Source organism: Culex quinquefasciatus, chromosome 3 (genome assembly GCF_015732765.1).
Source record: "Culex quinquefasciatus strain JHB chromosome 3, VPISU_Cqui_1.0_pri_paternal, whole genome shotgun sequence".
NCBI classification, from domain to species: domain Eukaryota; kingdom Metazoa; phylum Arthropoda; class Insecta; order Diptera; family Culicidae; genus Culex; species Culex quinquefasciatus.
The window spans coordinates 189,897,130-189,919,642 of record NC_051863.1 but is presented as its reverse complement, the minus strand read 5'-3'; positions in this window follow the sequence as shown (position 1 = coordinate 189,919,642).

Below are 22,513 nucleotides of genomic sequence, written 5' to 3'. Positions count from 1 at the left end.
GAGCGGGAAAACCTAATCGTTTTCATTTGGCATATTGGACGTTAATAAAAAAAATGATAATTAATATTTATTTATTTTTCAGGATCATCGCAAACGACGGACATGCCCACCTTTCGGTTGAATTCAGTATTTTTGGAAAACAACAGATCTTCGACTACTTTTCAGTAAAATTTAGTATTTTTATTTCAGATCATCAGCACCTAACAGTTGAATTTGAGATTATTGGAAAGTATCACATCTTCGACCACTTTTCTGTTAAATTCAGTTTTCTTCGAAAACAACAAATATTCGGCACCTAATCAGATAAATTCGGGGTATTGGAAAGCAACACATTTCGACCGATTTTCAGCTTTTTTGGAAATCAATAGATCTTCGACACCTAATCAGTTGAGTTCAGGATTATTGGAAAGCAACAAATCTTCGACCACTTTTCAGTTAAATTAAGTATTTTTGGCTTGGGGGTTATTGGAAAGCAACACAATCTGATCTCCTAAATTCAGAAATTTTGGAAAAAACGCAGAATGCGTTTAAATCTCGATACTGATGTCTGTGTTAGAGAAAGAGAAGACGATAATTTCAAACATCGAATAATGTTAACCAGATGTAATTGGCAAATTGAAGTTATTCAATCAGATTGTTCAGGAAAATCTTATTTCAAAAATCCAACAAAACAACACAAGATTTCCTATTCCAACAGGATGCATTTCGTCGCGTCCGTTCTCTTTCTCTCTCTCAGTTCCCCTCTCGCTCGCTCTTTCTCTTTCCGCGGATGCAACTTCGTGTCTTCGCGCAGCGTTCACAGATCGGATTTGTTGCAATCTAGCTGAACAGCTAATTGGAATGTATAACCTCCGTGTGTGTGTGAGCGTGTAGAAACGTGAGGGAAGGGAAAGAGAGCCGCGAATGCATCCGTGGTGGAAAGGAGGCGGACACCTCACACTTCTTCCTCCCCGCCGTTGCACACTCCATCAGACGCGAATGAAAGGGAAGTGCTCTCTTGCTCTCTTCGTCGTCTGCTCTTTGTTGCGTGCGCTCGACGATGCTCGCACCAAAACGAAATCGAGAGGAAAACGAATTATGTGATAAATGAGTCATGTTTTTCGTACATTTTTAATGTTAATTATTTATTGGAAGGGAGGGGGAGCGGGGTGCGTCCTCCGTTGCCAACGGTAGTCTCCCGAAGGATGTTTGACAAGAAAGTGAAAGAGAGGACAGATTTGGGAGCACTTCCCGAGGACGCCGCAGCAGAACGCGCGGCGAGTCGATGTCGATAAATAAAACTGGATATTTTGTAATACCCTGTCGCGCCCCATTTAAGGGGGGACGCGGGGAGACTGTACCCAAGTATGGTCTTGGGGAGCAGCGGTTCAGTGGTTCAGGTTGAGTGCGCAATGACGGAGACGACGATGGCTTCGCCGGGTCATTGGATCGTACGGTTTCGACAGCGGGCAGCGCTCAGACAGGTGGCATGTCTGGCGTTTATGTGATAAGAAGTGAGTTATTTTTTGTAACGATTTCTGGACGAGAATGGAAACCGTAATTAGAGTGGGAATTCGGATTTCGGTACTTGCAGAACGAATTTGGCAATATGTTGGGCGTAGAATTCTAGTTTTAATGATTTTTGTTAAAAATATCAGAATCTCAAGAATTGGCAGTACTTACAATTCATGTTATTTATAAAATATGGATCCTCACCTGCAAATAGAAAATAGATCGAAATTATTCATCTTGAAAATGAGTTCTTAAACTAATGTATGCTGAACCGATTTCTGATAGACGACCTCGAATCGCTAGTATGTTTAGGACCTAAAATGTGTGGGCTCAGTCTAATTTGGCGAGGAATTTTCCAAAACCAAGTTCATTCAAGCGCGAGGAGTTTACGCTGAAGCCCCGAATTCCCACGCCTCCACACTCGAGCTCTAGGATGTCATCATCTCATTGAACTGGAAGGCAATTGGGCGAGAGAGTTCCAGGTATCTGGAAGCTGTTTGCTTCCGAAGAAGTTTTGGCCCAAAAGACGACGTGGGTCGGTCGGACCTTGAAAGCAGGCCCCAAAAGTGGTTCAGCTTCCCACGCTAGAATTTTCCACGCGTGGTCACCACACGCATTAATCCAGCTCTATTGATTTCCCATTAGGCCTCGAGATTTCAGACAACGGTGATGCGTGTGTCAGGTGCAGTAATTGGCCAGTACTTGTCAGAGCTCAGCTTCTCCCAGCTGGGACAGCGCCCCGGTCTGGACCGATTACTTTCACCGGTTTGCGCAATAAAAGTCTCGTCTGCGTTCGTTTATCGGTGAGCAAAGTTTGTAATAAATTAAAACTTTTGTGCTCGCACTTTTTTGACAGGGCGAGCGAACACAAAGAACATGAAAGAATGAACAACAAATTGATTATAAATTCATTTTGAGAAGTACAGAAAAGTCTGCGGGATGGTCAGACACAGGCCCCGCGTGCACGTTGTGAGGGCGTGTCCCACTGTCTCGCACTGGGCTAGACGGATTGATGTCTGGTGTCCCAGTTGGGTTGTCATGAATAAGCGGAAGGGAGGTATGCAAATTGAGTCCAGTTGCTCGATTTTTTTTCGGGTTCTTTACTAGATGGATTATGAATTGAGTGGGATCTAGTTTGGGGAAGGATGGCATGTTTTAATTAGAGTACTTTTGCGTTACCTTATGTTGCTTAAAGTTAGTTTATTTCACTTTTAAGTACTTTATACAAATTTACGAGGTGACTTATTTGATCTGAAAGCACAAAACATCTGAATTTTATGGTACGGCGCTCTGAACTCTGTTTGTATGCAAAAATGCGTATTTTTTCCGTAAAGAAAATATCTGTGAACAATAAAAGTACTCCAGAGCACAAAAGTACATTGAATTTTTCATCAAATCTTGTTTAGGTGAATTTTCAGTTATCCGAAAAATATGCTGAAATTTCTCGAATTAGTTTACAAAAGGTCAATAGCGTAATTTGTTAACTAAGCAGCGATCGATTGTCATTCAATTCTCAAACTATCAACTTCAACTCATTTATTCATTTGCACGCCCTTTAAAAGCTACTGAAAAACAGTAAACTTTCGAAGAAAAAAAACTTTGACTTTCGAAGAAAGTCAAATAAATGTCGGAGGTCATGAAGGCTGTTTCGACGTATTGCGTTTTCTCGAATTGTTTTTAAAAGTTCAGGAAAAAGTGCAATTTTTTTTAGATTTTTTGGCGACTTTGGCTGAATTTCACAAAGATTTGAACGTGCCTCTTTTCTGGGAAGATGCAAATTTTCAACCTCTAATTATCAATATCATAAAAAAACACAACTCTAGCAAAACAATTTTATTGGGCCACTCTCGAAGTGTAAACAAACATTCTGTTTTGCTCGTTCCTGTTGAGCCAATTCCCGAAATCGTGAATTATGTTCACGAATTTACGAACCACACACTTAGATTTCTTTACCGAATTAAATAGTTTAAAAATTTAGATCGGTAAACCATCTGTCAAAATGAACTAAATATTGCCGAAAATCGATTAAACGATGAACAATAATGAACTTCATTATCGAAGTTCGGTAAGATTTTACCTATTTTGGTAGTTTTCAGTTTACCGATCTGTTCAGCAGTTGAAAAATCGGTAAAATTTGCCGAATTCGGTAAACAAATCTAAGTATGCACGAAGGAATTCATAAGTATGGTGCATTTGCACTATAAACGTGAATTAATCCCTGAAAAACCAAATGTTTCAAAATTATTGTATAAAAATAATAGTACCAACAATTTAAAAATAAGTTTGGCTGTCATGCTATGACCCACTTTTTTGTAATGTTGGTACCACTGCGTGATATTGACATTTCGGGTGTGAACCATTTCTAACGCCATCTTTGTTTAAAAATCTGGATACGACTTGTAAACATCAGAAATGGTCAATTAAAAACTTACAAGAAATCTCGCTTGCATCGCACCCTAAAGCATTTCTGAGATGATTTTTCATTTAATGCCGTCATTTCCTTTTAAATGCAATTGTTTGCAGGAAATGATATGCCGCCTAGGAAATGGCCACCGGCTACCAATAGATCTCAGCTTCCAATTGGACCGTGAACGCTCTCGATGACTATCGAGATGACTATTTAAGTATCTACGAGATACGTTTCAGATGAACACTCATTTGTGACGTTACCTGCGGGTGAATAATTTGTGAAAAATGACATGTTTAAAGTTTTTGGTATCAATCCAGAAACACGGAAGTTGCAACTCAATAATCGTGCAACCAAGATTTCTACGTAAAGAATGTAACGGTACTCTAGGTGGTGACACGTGTTATCACTTAAACCGGTTTGTCATACACACTCGCACACCATACCGCTCGATACCGGCGCTGACCAAAGAGGGCGCGACTACTAGAACTACCAGCTCGTCAGACATAGTACACCCTGTTGATGTTCCGCGATCATCACCCACCGGGCCGACGTCTCAAAGAGAGTCGCGTCGCGTCGGTGGCAGTTTTATGGGGTGATATCTTTGGGATGAGATCGCTCGGGCTCATAAACTTCAATTGGAAGCGGTAGACATAAATCAAACCTCACTCAAGAATTGGAACTGCGACGGCGAGACTGCAAGTCAACAACAGCGGGCGGAAGGAATGGCAGTAATCTGACCTAGATATTCGTCCAATTAGCTTAGAAATATCAAAATTTTTGCGACTGAGACAGAGAGAGAGAGAGAGAGGAGCAAACCTAGAGCACGGGCATGTAGGACACAATTTCGGAATGTCGTCGCCGCGGCCGTATTTGCGTACAGCGCTACCAACTCGCTGACCAAGTGTCCCACTAAATACGGCTGCAACAAAACATACACAAAAAAACAGCATGTCCCGCTCAAAACGGGGACGGCGCAGAAATCAAACGGAACGCGCGCTCGACATTAAGTCATTTTAACGAGAGAATTTGACATAATCAAGCGAAATAGCCGTCGGCAGCGGGGGCTACGCTACGGTGTTGAACACCACACCACACTGCCCTTAAGGAGTTCCAATCCCTTTGGACCACGCCCCCTCCCGTTGCGGGAACCACCACTACCAGTGGTAGCCTATTCAGTAGCAAACCAACCTCATAAATCACTTGGCCCTTTTTTGCTCGAAGACCGACTTCTAGAAGTGTCCCGGTCGTAGATCCATCAACGGGGAGTCGTCTTCTACGTGGGTATAATTAGACGGGCGCGATGTGGTTCAAGTTGAAAGCCGCGGGCGCGATGCTACAACCCGGTTTCCAGTGTCAAAACACGGAAAAAAATTAGAGGTGTTAAAATTGTTTAAAATTATATCGAAAGTCAACCAGGGTTCGGAAGGTTTTTTTTTGGTTATCGATGATTCTTAAAATTTCTAAAAACTAAGAAAAAGATCGTTATTTAACTTTAATTTCAGCTCAATTTTGTGCACTCTTGATTTTTCCGTGTGTTGCGGTAACTAGAGTTCCGTTAATCAGGCAGGAAGTTTTGTAATCGTTATTGGATAGCTATTGATGTTTTGTGATCGATAAGGCTGAGAGTGGAGTAATCTAGTATTAATAGCCTTTGCTTCATGTGCTATCATTTCACTACCCCCAGTGAAACTCTATTCGAATCACGAGACTCGAAGTTGGCTCAGAAGCGAGAAGATCCTCCAAGAAGAAAAAACCCCTTGGGCATCCAATTAACTCGAAAGGTACATTTTATTACACTGAGCTAGAAACATTTACTAGTTTATGATGCCTCACGAAAAAATTAAAAAAATATTTTTTTCAAAAACTGTGTTTTATTTGTTCAAAAATTTGCTTATGATGCTCATGATAAAATTAAAAGAATATTGTTCCACGCAAGTATTTTAGTATTTTAGTATTTTAGTATTTTAGTATTTTAGTATTTTAGTATTTTAGTATTTTAGTATTTTAGTATTTTAGTATTTTAGTATTTTAGTATTTTAGTATTTTAGTATTTTAGTATTTTAGTATTTTAGTATTTTAGTATTTTAGTATTTTAGTATTTTAGTATTTTAGTATTTTAGTATTTTAGTATTTTAGTATTTTAGTATTTTAGTATTTTAGTATTTTAGTATTTTAGTATTTTAGTATTTTAGTATTTTAGTATTTTAGTATTTTAGTATTTTAGTATTTTAGTATTTTAGTATTTTAGTATTTTAGTATTTTAGTATTTTAGTATTTTAGTATTTTAGTATTTTAGTATTTTAGTATTTAAGTATTTTAGTATTTTAGTATTTTAGTTTTTAGTATTTTAGTATTTTAGTATTTTAGTTTTTAGTATTTTAGTATTTTAGTATTTTAGTATTTTAGTATTTTAGTTTTTAGTATTTTAGTATTTTAGTATTTTAGTATTTTAGTATTTTAGTGTTTTAGTATTTTAGTATTTTAGTATTTTAGTATTTTAGTATTTTAGTATTTTAGTATTTTAGTATTTTAGTATTTTAGTATTTTAGTATTTTAGTATTTAAGTATTTTAGTATTTTAGTATTTTAGTATTTTAGTATTTTAGTATTTTAGTATTTTAGTATTTTAGTATTTTAGTATTTTAGTATTTTAGTATGTTAGTATTTTAGTATTTTAGTATTTTAGTATTTTAGTATTTTAGTATTTTAGTATTTTAGTATTTTAGTATTTTAGTATTTTAGTATTTTAGTATTTTCGTATTTTAGTATTTTAGTATTTTAGTATTTTAGTATTTTAGTATTTTAGTATTTTAGTATTTTAGTATTTTAGAATTTTAGTATTTTAGTATTTTAGTATTTTAGAATTTTAGTATTTTAGTATTTTAGTATTTTAGTATTTTAGTATTTTAGTATTTTAGTATTTTAGTATTTTAGTATTTTAGTAGTTTAGTATTTTAGTATTTTAGTATTTTAGTATTTTAGTATTTTAGTATTTTAGTATTTTAGTATTTTAGTATTTTAGTATTTTAGTATTTTAGTATTTTAGTATTTTAGTATTTTAGTATTTTAGTATTTTAGTATTTTAGTATTTTAGTATTTTAGTATTTTAGTATTTTAGTATTTTAGTATTTTAGTATTTTAGTATTTTAGTATTTTAGTATTTTAGTATTTTAGTATTTTAGTATTTTAGTATTTTAGTATTTTAGTATTTTAGTATTTTAGTATTTTAGTATTTTAGTATTTTAGTATTTTAGCATTTTAGTATTTTAGTATTTAAGTATTTTAGTATTTTAGTATTTCAGTATTTTTTTATTTTTTTTTTCAATTTTAAGCATTTATTTGAATTTTTTTAAATTCAATTGTCTATTTTTACCTCATTTTTTTATCCTAAATTCTTTAAGAAGAATGAAAACCGCTTTCTATAAACCGATTTTGAATATTTATGATAGCTTTGTTATTGAAGATGGACATTTTTAAGGACGATCTAATGATGCAAATTGCATTTAATATTTTAAAAGATAACCGATTTTCAAAGTCTCAGGTTTAATCTTCAGATTGATCTATGTTAATAGCCTAAGACCGATACCCGGAAAAGGTCCGATTAGCACCGTTCTAGGAGGAACATGAAACTCTGTTTTCTGAAGCCTTTTAAAGTTATGCTGCTCTGGAAAGATTCATAGTGAATATGTTGAGTTAACTTGTCTATAATATCGGAAAATTTAATAAATTCATAGAAATAGTTTGCGGTCTTTGAACCGTACAGATTTCTAAGAAAAGCTCGTCACTATTTAGATTATAAATCAATCAATACAAAACAATCGCCTCAAACCGCGGTCAATGTCCAGCGAGCTTACAGTTTAATCGGACAAAAAGATTAAACAATTTCGCTCACTTCCTTCCCTTAAAATCAAACCACCAGCAAGCTCCCCGCAACAGCAAAAAAAACTGGCAATTTATCACGTTTTGCTCGCGAAAGGGTTCTCGACTCGACTCGATTCTAAAACAAAATTTACGCCGATAAACATCACCTAGTTACTGCCACTAGTGGGGAGCCACTTGCCCTGGTGACGTCACGGAGAAACACTGAATCAATATCGAAAATTGTTGTTCAAACAATTGAGCCGCGAGCTTGAGAACGAATGGAAAAAGAGAGCGCCAGCATGTAAACAACTGCTGGCTTTGGCATCGCCGAATTTCCAAGCAAACATTCCTCTATGGGGGGAGATACAAGTGTGAGCTATGGTAAGGTGTTTAACAGGGGTGCACGGTTAAAAAAATGTGTGAAATTTTAGGTTTAGAACTCGAGAAGTCGAGTGAGATAAGAATCGCTTGAGAAGACAGAGAGCAAGAGAGCAAATCTCTTTTTTTCGATTCCTTTTGTTCCCTCTGTTCTACTCTGGAGTCTCATCGAGAGATGCTGTTTTGCTCACTGTCTTGTCCTTTCTTCTTTGGCTTGTGCGCTCTGCTTGGATTGCCTTTTTTACGGTGCATCCACGCAAAAAGCCGGTCGAACTGTTCTACTCCACAGTTCAGAGTGGCACAAGTTCGGTAACCCTTTGTTTACATTTTTGTGTGGCGATATGGCGATGGCTTCGCCGGTGCTTGTAAAGTTGTTGAACGATTTTTTTTCGCCGAAAACAACAACACGCACGATCACTTCCTGCTTTCGAAGTCACCAAACTGTACGGGTTTTTTTTTGTCGTTACTGGTAATTATGTTTTATTTTTACTCAGTAGGATGTTTTGCACATTGACTCCTGCTGATTTTATGTCATTGACTCGAAAATGACCGGTTTTTGTTCTTTAGGTGAGTCCTTCTAAATTATTAACCTGGAAATTTTCCAATTTTATGTCCACGCTTAAATTATGCAATTTTATCAAACTTATTGAAATTTGATTTAAAGCGATTTGAATGCTTCAAAAAGTTACTTCTTGCCAAGGGTTACCAATTTTGAAACGCCATCGAACCAAAATACCCGCGAAAAATTACCACTTCCTGATTACATTCGACCACATCCGTCAAACAAGAAGCGAACGACATCTTAAATATGGCACACCCCAGAGCGAAAACCGCACTCGAAGCAAAAAAAAACCTGACGCATATTTTTCCAACCAATTTTCCACGCTCTCTTTCGCGGCTGACGGGTCGTGCCAGGAAAAAAAAACTAAGAAAAATTCGCCGAAAAATGAGAACAGACAGATGAAGGATTTCCTGCTGTGTGGGGCGCGTTTTTCCGCGCGCTCGCAAATGCAACCCGTTGCCGCCGCGGGTCGAGATAAATTAAATCCCCTACCTGAAGAATGTCGGGAATTCGGGTTACGGATTATTATTGTCGAAATTTCGCGCTATGCGAGTGCAGCGCAATTTTCACAGGAAAAAAACAAGGAAGCGCAGTGGTCGAAAAATGAGAGGAATTTTTCGGGGTTTTTTTTGTCGAGTTGGGTTGGCAGGCTAGAAAATAGAAGCCGTACATTTGTTCGGGTTTGTTATGATAATGGCTGCAAAAGTCGGATATTGTGATTTGGTGCAAAAAGAAATATGTTTTGCGGTAAAATATGCACTGTTTTTGAAATTTAAACTGGGATTGACCACTTGACGGCGGAAAGCAACAGTGATAAGTAGGTGGAACAACATGTGGGACTATTTTTTGACAAATTTATTTGAATTTGAAGACAAAAGAGACCGACATTTGTTCTATGTTTCAATTTAGTACATTTTTAAGTTTGTTTATTTTGTCCACCACCAGATTTTTTTTCATTAAGACAAGTTTAACTTTTTTTATTTCTTCGGTTTTTTTTTAATTTTGCTTTCTAAATGTTTTTTTTTTTCATTTAGAAACTCACGTGATTTTTTCTATCTTCATTTTTTACAATAAAAACATGTAAATGCTACATTATTGCTTACAAAATTTGTTATGTTAGATTTTCTTCCCTGATCAAAAATTTCGTGAAAATTATCAAGGAGCTGAAAAATTAGTATAGTATCAATCAGTATCAACATCTTAAAATGTTTATTGGAACAAAAATCTGGAAAAAAAAACGCTTGTGCATTGATTTAAAAGATTTTGTTTTAAATATTTCCTTTCCTACCTACATTCTTTTACAGGCGAATTGTCACAATTATTGAGTCTGAATGTTTTTATTGTTTATCAAAAATCGAAAAAGAAATATAAAATACATTGGGCCGTTGAACATATTTTCAAGGTTTTTATTTTTGTCCAAAATTGGTTTCGAAAAACTTGGAATTTTTATGAAAATTAAAATTTTATTAGCAGAAAATAATCTAACATGCTTTTTTTAAATCGTTTAAAAAATATTTCGAATTTTTATGGAATTCCGATGTACAGCACCGCAAAAAATCTTGTTTTTGTAAAAAATGATTTTTCGTCCATACTTAGATAATTAAATAAATAATCATTGCAAAACAACTGGACAGGTGTATAACGCATTTTAAATAATTGTTATCATTCAAATCATGAAAACATTGTTCGCAATTTAAATTTTTGTACTTTTTTATTCTGAAAATTTGACAAATTATTGTATTGGAAATAGAAAAATATAAAATTTTATGAATTTTCACGGGAATTATCAAATTACAAGAATTTCAAGCATTTTTGGTAATAATTGTATTTTTTTCAGATTCAACTATAAAAATTAAAATAATAAATATATGAATCTTATTATCTCCCTGGATGGCATTAATTTTTCTATTGTTCATGAACCGATTATGTTCGAAATTTTGCAGCCGAGCTATTATTTTTTGAAAAAAAGATATTAGTTTTTGGATAAAAAAGTTAACTGATTTTTATTTTTGGACTACCTACAATTACAGCCGGCAAACTTCGTCCTGCCCTTTTCTGGTTCCTGACGTTTCTTGCTTGTTTGTTAATTCAGCCTCCTGTGATCAAAATTTGATTTTACATAGTTTTTCCCATACAATCTGCAGATTTTCCAGAATCGGTGTCAGAGTGGCCAAAGTTGTCATTTTTTGGCGTAAGAACCTTCCTTGGATTTTTACGAACCCAACGCAACAAAGAGCACCTCGATCCGACGCTCCGTATTGAACTGATTCGCGTTCAAACAAAACCGTCGAAATTTTTTATATATATAGATTGAATTGGTAATCGAAAAGTAGCTTACAGAAAATATGATTAGAGAGTGATTTAGCCACTTAAATTTTTGTTTTATATCAGTTCTAGAGTAAATATTCAAGACAACCTATACTGATAGGACTTTTTGAATACTTATTCTAAAATTCTTAGATTTCAAAAAATAGTTTTTTGCAATTCCGTCGTGAAACTAGTCACTTTTCCTGTCATTCTTGAACGACGAAATAGCCTACTTTTCTGTACCAAAAATAACAGAATCGAATAGCAACACTTTTCAAAATAAATTTATTTCAGCATTCTACAAATGGGTGCTGAAAAGTTGAACTTTTCAGCACTTGTTTCGAAAAGTAACACTTTTCAAAATTTTTTTTATTTAAACGATTTATTGACAAAATCAGAGTTCCCAAATGAACCGGTTAGGCTAGGTTCACCTATAAACTTGGTTCGGCTTAAGCCTCAATTTGTGGTTCAATCCTGGTTCAGTGAACCATGAACCATGGCTTAAACCAGGCTAACCAGGCTAATGAAAACCATAGGAATAATGCACTGTGTAACAAATATTATAGTGTAGCAATGTTACAATGTAACATTCATTATACCGTAACATCCGTTACAGCGTAATATGATTACACCGTAACATTGTTACACCACAACATTCGTTACACCGTAACATTGTTACACCGTAACATTTTACACAGTAACATTATTACACCGTAACATTGTTATACCGTAGCAGTGTTACACCGTAACATTGTTACACCGTAGCAGTGTTACTCCGTAACATTGTTACACCGCACCATTCGTTACACCGTACCATTTGTTACACCGTAGTTTGGTTACACCGTAACATGGTTACACCGCAACATTCGTTACACCGTACCATTTGTTACACCGTAGTTTGGTTACACCGTAACATGGTTACACCGCAACATTCGTTGCATCGTAGTTACGGTGTAACAATGTTACGGTGTAAAAATGTTACGGTGTAAAAATGTTACGGTGTAAAAATGTTACGGTGTAACAATGTTACGGTGTAACAATGTTACGGTGTAACAATGTTACGGTGTAACAATGTTACGGTGTAACAATGTTACGGTGTAACAATGTTACGGTGTAACAATGTTACGGTGTAACAATGTTACGGTGTAACAATGTTACGGTGTAACAATGTTACGGTGTAACAATGTTACGGTGTAACAATGTTACGGTGTAACAATGTTACGGTGTAACAATGTTACGGTGTAACAATGTTACGGTGTAACAATGTTACGGTGTAACAATGTTACGGTGTAACAATGTTACGGTGTAACAATGTTACGGTGTAACAATGTTACGGTGTAACAATGTTACGGTGTAATGAATGTTGCGGTGTAACAATGTTATGGTGTAACGAATGTTGTGGTGTAACAATGTTACGGTGTAATCATACTACGGTGTAACGAATGTTACGGTTTGAGCATACTACGGTGTAACAAAGCTTGCCGTTTAGCCTAACATTCTTTGATCAGGTTCAAGCCAGGTTCAAGCCAATGGTTCATTTTGGCTAGCCTCGCCTGGTTTGAACCAAATGAACCATGGCTCACGGCACTCAGTGAGCCTGAGCCGACGGTGCTTGCCGACGTGTGGTGTGAACCTGAACCAAAAAAATGAACCTAGCCTAGCCGATGGCTTAGGCTCGTGGGAACACTGGACAAAATACATGAAATTTGACTTAAAATTTCACTCAGTGTGTGTTTTTTGGAATTGCAAAAAATGTTGTATGGAACCCGTTGCAAAACTTGATTTTTCAGCACTCTTCGTATTTATCCAACTCGGTGAACCCCGTTGGATAAATGTACGACTCGTGCTGAAAAAATCCTCTTTTTGCAACTTGTTGCATAAACTACTATTATGAGTGTCTGATTCTGAAATAGTAGTTTATGCAACAAGTTGCAAAAAAAGGATTTTTTCAGCACGAGTCGTACATTTATCCAACGAGGTTCACCGAGTTGGATAAATACGACGAGTGTTGAAAAAAACAAGTTTTGCAACGAGTTCCATACAACATTTTTTGCAATTCCGAAAACACCCATTGAGTGAAATTTTAAGTCAAATTTCCATGTATTTGGTCAATAAATCGTTTAAATCAAAAAAATGTTGAAAATTGTTACATTTCGAAACAAGTGCTGAAAAGTTCAACTTTTCAGCACCCATTTCAGTGCTGAAAAGTAGAACTTTTCAGCATTTATTTTGAAAAGTGTTGCTATTCGATTCCGTTATGATTGGTACAGAAAAGTAGGCTACTTCGTCGTTCAAGAATGACAGAAAAAGTAAGTAGTTTCACGACGGAATTACAAAAATATATTTTTTGCAATTCCGTCGTAAAACTACTTCCATTTCCTATCATTCACGAACGACAAAACCGCCTTCTTTTCTCTACCAAAAGTAACATAATCAAATAGAAATACTTTGCAAAACAAATTCTGAAAAGTGCTACTTTTCAGCACTGAAATGAATACTGCAAAGTTGAACCTTTCCACACATGTTTTTAAAAGTAATACTTTTCAATATTGTTATGAAAACAATGTATTGACTAAAAACGTGGACATTCAACTTACAATTCCATTGTGTTTTTCGGAAATTGCAAAAAATGTTGCATGGAACTCATTGCAAAACTATGTTTTTTTCATCAATCGTCGCGTTTGATAAATATACGACTCGTGCTAAAAAAAATCTACTTTTGCACCTAATTGCATGAACTACTATTCCGAAAATACTAAAGATTGGAAAGGAAAAGGATGCTGAGGTACAACAGATATCAGAAAGGAGTTACTGAGTAAATTTTCTATTTATTTTTCAAAAAAGTTGCGGGTGTTTGACTCCTTAAGATGTGGATTTCGGGAAATGTTTATTTTTTGTAAAAAAAGTTCATTAAAAACATCGACAACTAAATTTTTGTACCTATCTTTAAACAGTTTTCATCAATACCTACAACTCCATCAAACAATTTCAAACAATTTCTCAAAGATTTTTTAAATATTAACGTCCCTTTTTTGTATGAGCTAAAATTGCATGGAGTCTTTCGTCATAGGAAAGTTTGAGCCAAATAAAAAATACAAATAAAATCCATTTCCGGTTTTGGTGTAGAATTGCTTAACTTTTAAAAAAATGTTAAGATATCTGAGGGCCCGTTTCAGTTCAGTCCATTAAACAAAATAGACAAAATCTTGTGAACATTTCATTGGAAGAATGATCGTTATTTTTCAAATATTCAACACACAAAATGCACGTGTTAAAGCAAGGTCGGTATTGTGAACTATCGTCAGATTTTGCAAAGAATTCAATTTAAACCAGATATGTCTTAAAAAGCCAAAAATAAAACATCGTTAGGAAATGCTTATTTTTGAAAATAAAGAAAGCCTAATAATTTCAAATTCATAAAATGTTCGCTTTGAAGGTTCTGTCACGTGCTATACAAACTTGAAGCTCCAAAACTGTTAGCTACACCGCCACCCACTTCGGGATCCGGAAGTTTCCCAGCGCCTCATCAGCAGCGCAAACAAGCTAAACTTCTCAAGTAGGTAGCAAGTAAGTAGAAGATAATTTACACCGCACGCCGTACCTGTTTAGCAACCCTTCCCCCCTTCAGCCTGAACCTCCCTGCTTTCCCGCCTGCTTTGGAAGCCATTCCTCCGGGAACTGCCGCGGCTCGTGTTCTCGTGTACAACTGAGTAAACAAACACTCCGGCCCGACTTGGCACAGCCAACAGCGGTGCTGTACGCGGTAGTACATCGTTGATTCCGTCTAAGATATCGTTTTTTTTTCTCTGAACAGAAATCTTGCTCACACTTGCTCCGGATTTAAGGGGATCACAATTAGAATGTAAAATTTTGAATATGGTTTGAAATTTCTGACTTTGTGGAATTCTTCAGCTCTCAAACGCTGTTATTGCAGTGAATTTCATGTAAAGTTTCTTACAGTGTTCCCCCGAAGAAAATACAGCACTTCCCGTGTATGCTTGCACGCCGGTTATTGTTTATCATTCCCGGTAGCTGCTGCAGGCACAACATTGGCGTGTGCTCGCCGTTACTAACTGTCAAATGTAGCTGCACGCTTAACCGCTAGGGACAATCGAGCCGCTAATTAAGTGACACGATTCTTAATACAAACACACACACAACTATTGACTCACGTGAACGAACCACCCGGAGGAGGTGTTCTAGTGGGCTGGCGTGCGTCGATCCGCGCAAATTCCTGTGCTCAGCGTGCGGCAAATTCCTTTCATCCGAGAATAGCTTGGGGTCGAGTTACGCGCTAGTTTATTGCGCCAAATCCGCCGAAGCGCAGCGCAGGGCAAGTTCAAAGTCTCGGTTGTTTCCCCAAAGTCGCACGTCTTTCTCCCGGGGCCACGTTCTGAACCCTTGACGAGCTGTCGATCCCGGGGTGCTATGGCAGCCGTTGGGAGGCTGGTCACTCGAGGGTTAAGACCGAGACTCATTGAGCACAAGCGATGAATATCTGGAGCGCGAAAGTCTTCCAACTTCTTCGCGTACCCGTGAAGATTTGGGAAGGGGGGGGGGTTTCCGGGAAATACGAATGGAGCGTGCGGAACTAACTGAACGCGACTTTCTACACTGCGTGAATTTTCCGGGGAAGAATCCATCGTCACGAAAATAGATCGCGTAGATCGCGGAAAGTGAAACTGCGGAGACGCCATGAAATTAGTTAGAGGGACATTTGGAGACATGATAAAACTGTCAACGATCTTGCGAAAAAAGAACCTTTGTTTTGTTCTACAGTTTGGCTGTGTTGACGCCATGCTTGGCGAACTTTGAGGTTATGTAATTAAGGAGTAGTTTGCCGTGCACTACTGAGATACTAGGTACTAGGTACTAGGTACTAGGTACTAGGTACTAGGTACTGGTACTAGGTACATTATGATTGTTCCCCTCAAGAATTTAAAATAATCAAGATTGGTTGCGAAAATCACCAAAATCAGAACTCTAGCTTTAATTGTAATCGTTTGAATTTATCAACTTAAACTTTAGGAAATCTGGAATTAAATCAGCTATTCCGTCAAGTTCAATAGTAACGAACATTCGCGGGAGTCCACTGGCTGACCTTTTCCCGAATGGCCTCTGCAAGCACGTGACCGCTGTGTCGTGCGCCGTCTAGCCGATGCTTTCCTGAAACGGAAACCTTCCAATAGCCGCCATCTACAATATTTCATTCAGTTATCATCATGGCGCGCCACCTACGGCGATGCGATACCTGCTGGGGCGACGACGACGACAACGATTGAAGCAGCTGATGTTGGCACATTTCCGCAAACACAACAGGTTGAGATTGCACAGGGTGGCCGCACGTGCCGCAGTCAAAGTCAACAGCGGGACCTTTAGAACCGGGACACCCACCCAACAAGGTTGCTCAATTAAAATTTTGAGAAATGTTCACCGCCGCTGACCTTGGCCTTCGCGAGCTTTGAAGTTATGGGATTCAAAAACTGAAAAATTGTCAATTTTCAAGGAACAGCCCACCGGATTTGCCAGAACTTCTAGAACTACAATCAATTCCCAGGAATTCATTCCGACAGCTTCATTAATCATACCGCCCCGCGACGACGTACGAAGTGACCTTGAAGTCCCGCAACGATCGTCGGGAGAATGCAGTGTTCCCAGTTTATCCCACCTTTCCCAACACGGTAGCAGCTCCAAGTCATTCTGTAGTACCCGGTGCACAACGAGTCGACTGCAGCTCGAGGAATTTGACATTTACAAAACGAACATCACGATGAGAACCTGTCGCCAGCGTACTGACTTAAGCCGCGACTTGGAACCATTAAACCGTGATGGAATATTTACCCACGAAAAAAAAAAAAAGTTAAACAATGCCCATAATTCTACCCCGCTAAACAGTTGAACTCGAAGAACCGATCCATCAGCGGCAACCAGCAGGACCTGCGCCAGGTTGACATTTATGTGTTGCGGAAAAATGTGAACAGTTCCCCCCCCCCCGGTGCTGGTTGGTTCAGTTTGACGAGAGGTGGATGGGTTTTTCTTGCGCCCGAGGTGGTGGAAAACTGATTTGTGTAAATGTGGTCGCGATATTGAAATATTACCTGGCTGGTGCCAAAGGAGGGGTTGAGGGAAGGGGTGGGTTTACATCGAGTTATGGATCACGCTTGTAAGTGGTTCCAGAAGGTGGAAATGGCATGCATACTAGAGTGAAATAAAATTGACTTTTTGGCGGGCATTCAGGGGTTTGTTCCGGTGGGCATACTGAGCCCAAAACCCAAATATGAGCTTGATTGGACGTAATAGGAGATTTTGTTTTTCAAAATGTCAAACTTTGGCCACTAAAGCGTTTATTTTCAACGTCACTGGCATGTAGGCAAGATCCTTGCGTATGTTTTGGTATAAATAACATTGAAGTTTGGAGCACCCGGGAGACCTTCAAAGTTTGCCTTTTTTGACAAAGAACTTTGTCCTAAGGTTTCTATACGTGGTGTCAATCCAAAATTTTCGCGAAGTGAAAACGTTACGTGACGAATTCCCCTCTCGGCAAATTTCCGCTCTTTTTGGTGCACGCTGGTTGGATGAGCGAACGTTTCCCAATCAGTCAATCGAGAGACGTGAGATTGATGTATCTAAAATCACTCCCACTCCACCTCATCATTTTCGGATCGTCGACGAGCCAACAAAACTCGACTTGGTCGGTCCCGAAAATTCATTCTGTTGCTGGACGTCGACGAGAACACATCAAAAGCAGATGGCCTGGTAGCCCGGTAGCAGACGGCCTGGAGGTCCGGGAGCAGATGGCTTGGAGGCAAGGACCAGCTAAGACAGGCCAGTCGCGGGAGTCGATCATTGGAACTGGCCACCACCTGGCCTGGAGTGGCCGTAGGCCCCGGGGATGTTCCGATGGGGGGACATTTGCCGAACCGTAAGAGTTGGGGCAATATGGGTATCAAACTTAATGGTTTTTGATACTAGACATGAAATTTGACATTTCGGCAGTAGTGGCCACAATCCGGAGTGGCCGGAGGCCCCGCGGATGTTCCGATGGGGGTACATTTGCCGGATCGTAAGAGTTGGGGCAATATGGGTATCAAACTTTATGATTTTTGATACTGGACATGAAAAGTTGCATTTGGCCATTATCTGAAGTTAAGCAGTTAAAATAAATTGCTTATTAAGGCTAGTACGCAGAACGGAAGGAAAGGGGTCAAGAAACAGCTTTACGAACAGCAGAACAAAGGAGAGGGAGCGATTTCTTGGGGCTTTTCTTCACCCTCTCTGACTTGCTTACGCTGCCGCTGCTGCCCATTTGATTTTTTTCTTGACCGGTTCCTTCCGAAGTGCGTATACCGCTTTAGGCAGGAAGTAATAAATAGATTACTGCGATGCACATTTTTTTTTGTGCCGCTGCGAAAATCTGTTTCTGGAAATTTAGAATAACTATCTCGTAATTAATTAGAGCCCTGTTAAGACCGAGCCACGTAGCCCAGTGGTAACGCTTCCGCCTCGCAAGCGGTAGATCGGGGTTCAAATCCCGGCTCGGACCAACACAACTGGTGATCTTTTCCCTTCTGGAATCGATTGCTTAGTAAAGGGAAGGTAGTGTATCGTCACAAAGTGGACCTTATCACGACACCTTAGGGAGGCGACCTATGGAATGTTAACATTAACCTTAACATGTTAACATTAAGTTGAGAATGAAACTGCCACTGAATCCGCTTTGTAAATGCCGGCCCCGATACTCTTCAAGGGTGTTCCCTTCAGGAACTGGGAGAGATTTACTTTTTTACTTACCTGTAAAGGGCAGTTCTAATGTCTGCTGTTCAAATTTCCTTTACTGCCGCCGATTGCTTGCAACAGCATTGCAAAAACATTCCCGCATCTTGGTAAGTTTCGAGTGGTGAAGGAAAGTCAATTGATTTCCCCTCGATTTCTATTTCAGCTCCACTTGCAATTTCCGTCCCGTTAGTTCGATAGGAAGTTAATTATAAGGGAATCATGGGGAAATTTAGAGCGGACATTCTAATCGAAAATTTCACCATCATCTTGCAAAGTTCTTTGTCATACTGGTCATGTGTAACATAACCACCTGCACCTTTTTTTTCAAAATTAGAACAAAGTTTAACGAAAATCGAAGGGTGGTCGGTGCAACCGATTTCGTGTGAGTTGGCGGAGAATTACCTATGTGTCCATGTCCAAACAACTCATGACAATTTCAGACATATTGCAAAACCTTCTAGATAAACGATTTATAAAGAGTATAATTTTCATGCTGATTAAGGTATATTTCTCGCGTGTTCTGTGTGCTAAGAAAATATGGATTTCACAATCTAATTACAGCAATAATTTTAATGCGCCAGACTACAAAACACCACTTTTGTGAAATTTTGATCAATCACGTATAAGCAAGATGTCAGTATACTTGGTAATCTTCATCGCTTCGACAGTGTTCTCGTCTGTCGCCGGATTTTGTCAACTCAGTGATTGCTTAATTTCGGACGCATCGGAATGTTCGTGGGTTGAGCTTGTGGAAGATAACTTCAATGCCCCAGCGGAGCAGAACATGTCGCAAATGACCGATCTCGACCACTTGTTTAACTTTCTATTCAACCCTTTTGAGAGGGACTGCGTGCGAATAAATTTTTCGAAACCACATTTAATAAAAGCTGGGAATTTTTTTGATCTTACTGTTAATTGCGGTTCAAAAATGGTTCTTAGCATACATTTGACCTTTTTGGTACAATTTCACCAACCTAGCAATGGTTCGTTAATTTCATTCATTAAACGTGACGAAATAAAAGAATTCCAAGGAAAAAAGTGTGATTTATTTGCTCATGAACAGTTCAGCTTGACTTTCATGGAAAATAATGACCAGCTGCTGATAGAGGATTTGTCCAGTATAGTTCCCAGAGGTACGAGGTTGATACTGCGCAAAACTGATGGTACACCTGACAGGAGCTACCAATGTCAAGATCTAATAACATACCGAGATGAAAAAACTGATTGCTTAAATAAACCGAAGAAAGCAAGTGGAAATGGTACTAAAAAGATTACCGGATCAGTTGTTGGGTTGCTTTTTTTGCTTGCGTTACTTTTTACGTGCAATATGTATTTTAAGTTGAAGTTTTGTTATGGTTTCGAGTTTTTCTAATAGTAACAGCCCGTCTACGTGAGTTACTTAAATAAACGGGATGCAGAAAAATGTAAGAACTGACGCATCAAGATTTGTGTTGAAAATTAAAGATGGCGCAACTATTCCCCTTGATTTTGCAACTCAAATCGGTTGAATACTGTTTGAGCTACATCGTTTTTACTAAACACAAAACGTTCTGGGTCTTTACGGGTTAAAAATACAATAAATACAACGAGTGCTGAAAAAATGAGTTTTGAAACAAGTTGCAAACAGTTTTGTTTTTTTTTACAATTCCGAAAACACCATTTGAGTATGCTTTTATGTGAAACGTCAAATCTCAAATTTAAAGTTCAAATGCAAAGCGCCAGCTCCTGTTACGTCCAGTGAAGCTTATAATTGGGATTTGGGCTCAGTATGGCCACCGGAACAAACCCCTGAATGCCCACCAAAAAGTCATTTTTGTTACTCTCTAGTGTGCAATACTAAATGGCAGAGCTGGTGGTTGGTTGACGGCGGTGGTTCTACGGGCAGGGGTGTTACGGCCTGAAGCGTGGAATATAATTACACGTTTTGGGGCTTTAAGTGGAGCAAATTTACTGTGTAAGTGGTTGTAGATCAAAGCGGCGTTATTTAAAAGTTTTGGATTAGAGTTTAGTTTGGAAGGAGATCATATAAATTTATTCAAATAGTTCGAAATTTTTGAATTTTCAATTAATAATTTTTAATTTTATGAAAATCAGTCCGAGTCAGAACAGAGAGAAATGGCCAAGTTGTCAAAATAATGGTAACAATTATGAGCAATTAAGAAAGTTTTCAAAAATCTACTCAAAGACAAAAGACAAAATTGACAAAATTGACAAAATTGACAAAATTGACAAAATTGACAAAATTGACAAAATTGACAAAATTGACAAAATTGACAAAATTGACAAAATTGACAAAATTGACAAAATTGACAAAATTGACAAAATTGACAAAATTGACAAAATTGACAAAATTGACAAAATTGACAAAATTGACAAAATTGACAAAATTGACAAAATTGACAAAATTGACAAAATTGACAAAATTGACAAAATTGACAAAATTGACAAAATTGACAAAGTTGACAAAATTGACAAAATTGACAAAATTGACAAAATTGACAAAATTGACAGAATTGACTAAATTGACAAAATTGACAAAATTGACAAAATTGACAAAATTGACAAAATTGACAAAGTTGACAAAGTTGACAAAATTGACAAAATTGACAAAATTGACAAAATTGACAAAATTGACAAAATTGACAAAATTGACAAAATTGACAAAATTGACAAAATTGACAAAATTGACAAAATTGACAAAATTGACAAAATTGACAAAATTGACAAAATTGACAAAGTTGACAAAGTTGACAAAATTGACAAAATTGACAAAATTGACAAAATTTACAAAATTGACAAAATTGACAAAATTGACAAAATTGACAAAATTGACAAAATTGACAAAATTGACAAAATTGACAAAATTGACAAAATTGACAAAATTGACAAAATTGACAAAATTGACAAAATTGACAAAATTGACAAAATTGACAAAATTGACAAAATTGACAAAATTGACAAAATTGACAAAATTGACAAAATTGACAAAATTGACAAAATTGACAAAATTGACAAAATTGACAAAATTGACAAAATTGACAAAATTGAAAAAATTGACAAGGGACCATTCATAAACCACGTGGACACTTTTCTGGTAATCTCGAACCCCCCCCCCCCTCGTGGACAATGGTCCATACAAAAAAAATCTTTTTTGTATGGAGCATGGACAATCGCCATACCCCCCCCCCCTAAAGTGTCCACGTGGTTTATGGATGGTCCCCAAAATTGACAAAATTGACAAAATTGACAAAATTGACAAAATTGACAAAATTGACAAAATTGACAAAATTGACAAAATTGACAAAATTGACAAAATTGACAAAATTGACAAAATTGACAAAATTGACAAAATTGACAAAATTGACAAAATTGACAAAATTGACAAAATTGACAAAATTGACAAAATTGACAAAATTGACAAACTTGACAAAATTGACAAAGTTGACAAAATTGACAAAATTGACAAAATTGACAAAATTGACAAAATTGACAAAATTGACAAAATTGACAAAATTGACAAAATTGACAAAATTGACAAAATTGACAAAATTGACAAAATTGACAAAATTGACAAAATTGACAAAATTGACAAAATTGACAAAATTGACAAAATTGACAAAATTGACAAAATTGACAAAATTGACAAAATTGACAAAATTGACAAAATTGACAAAATTGACAAAATTGACAAAATTGACAAAATTGACAAAATTGACAAAATTGACAAAA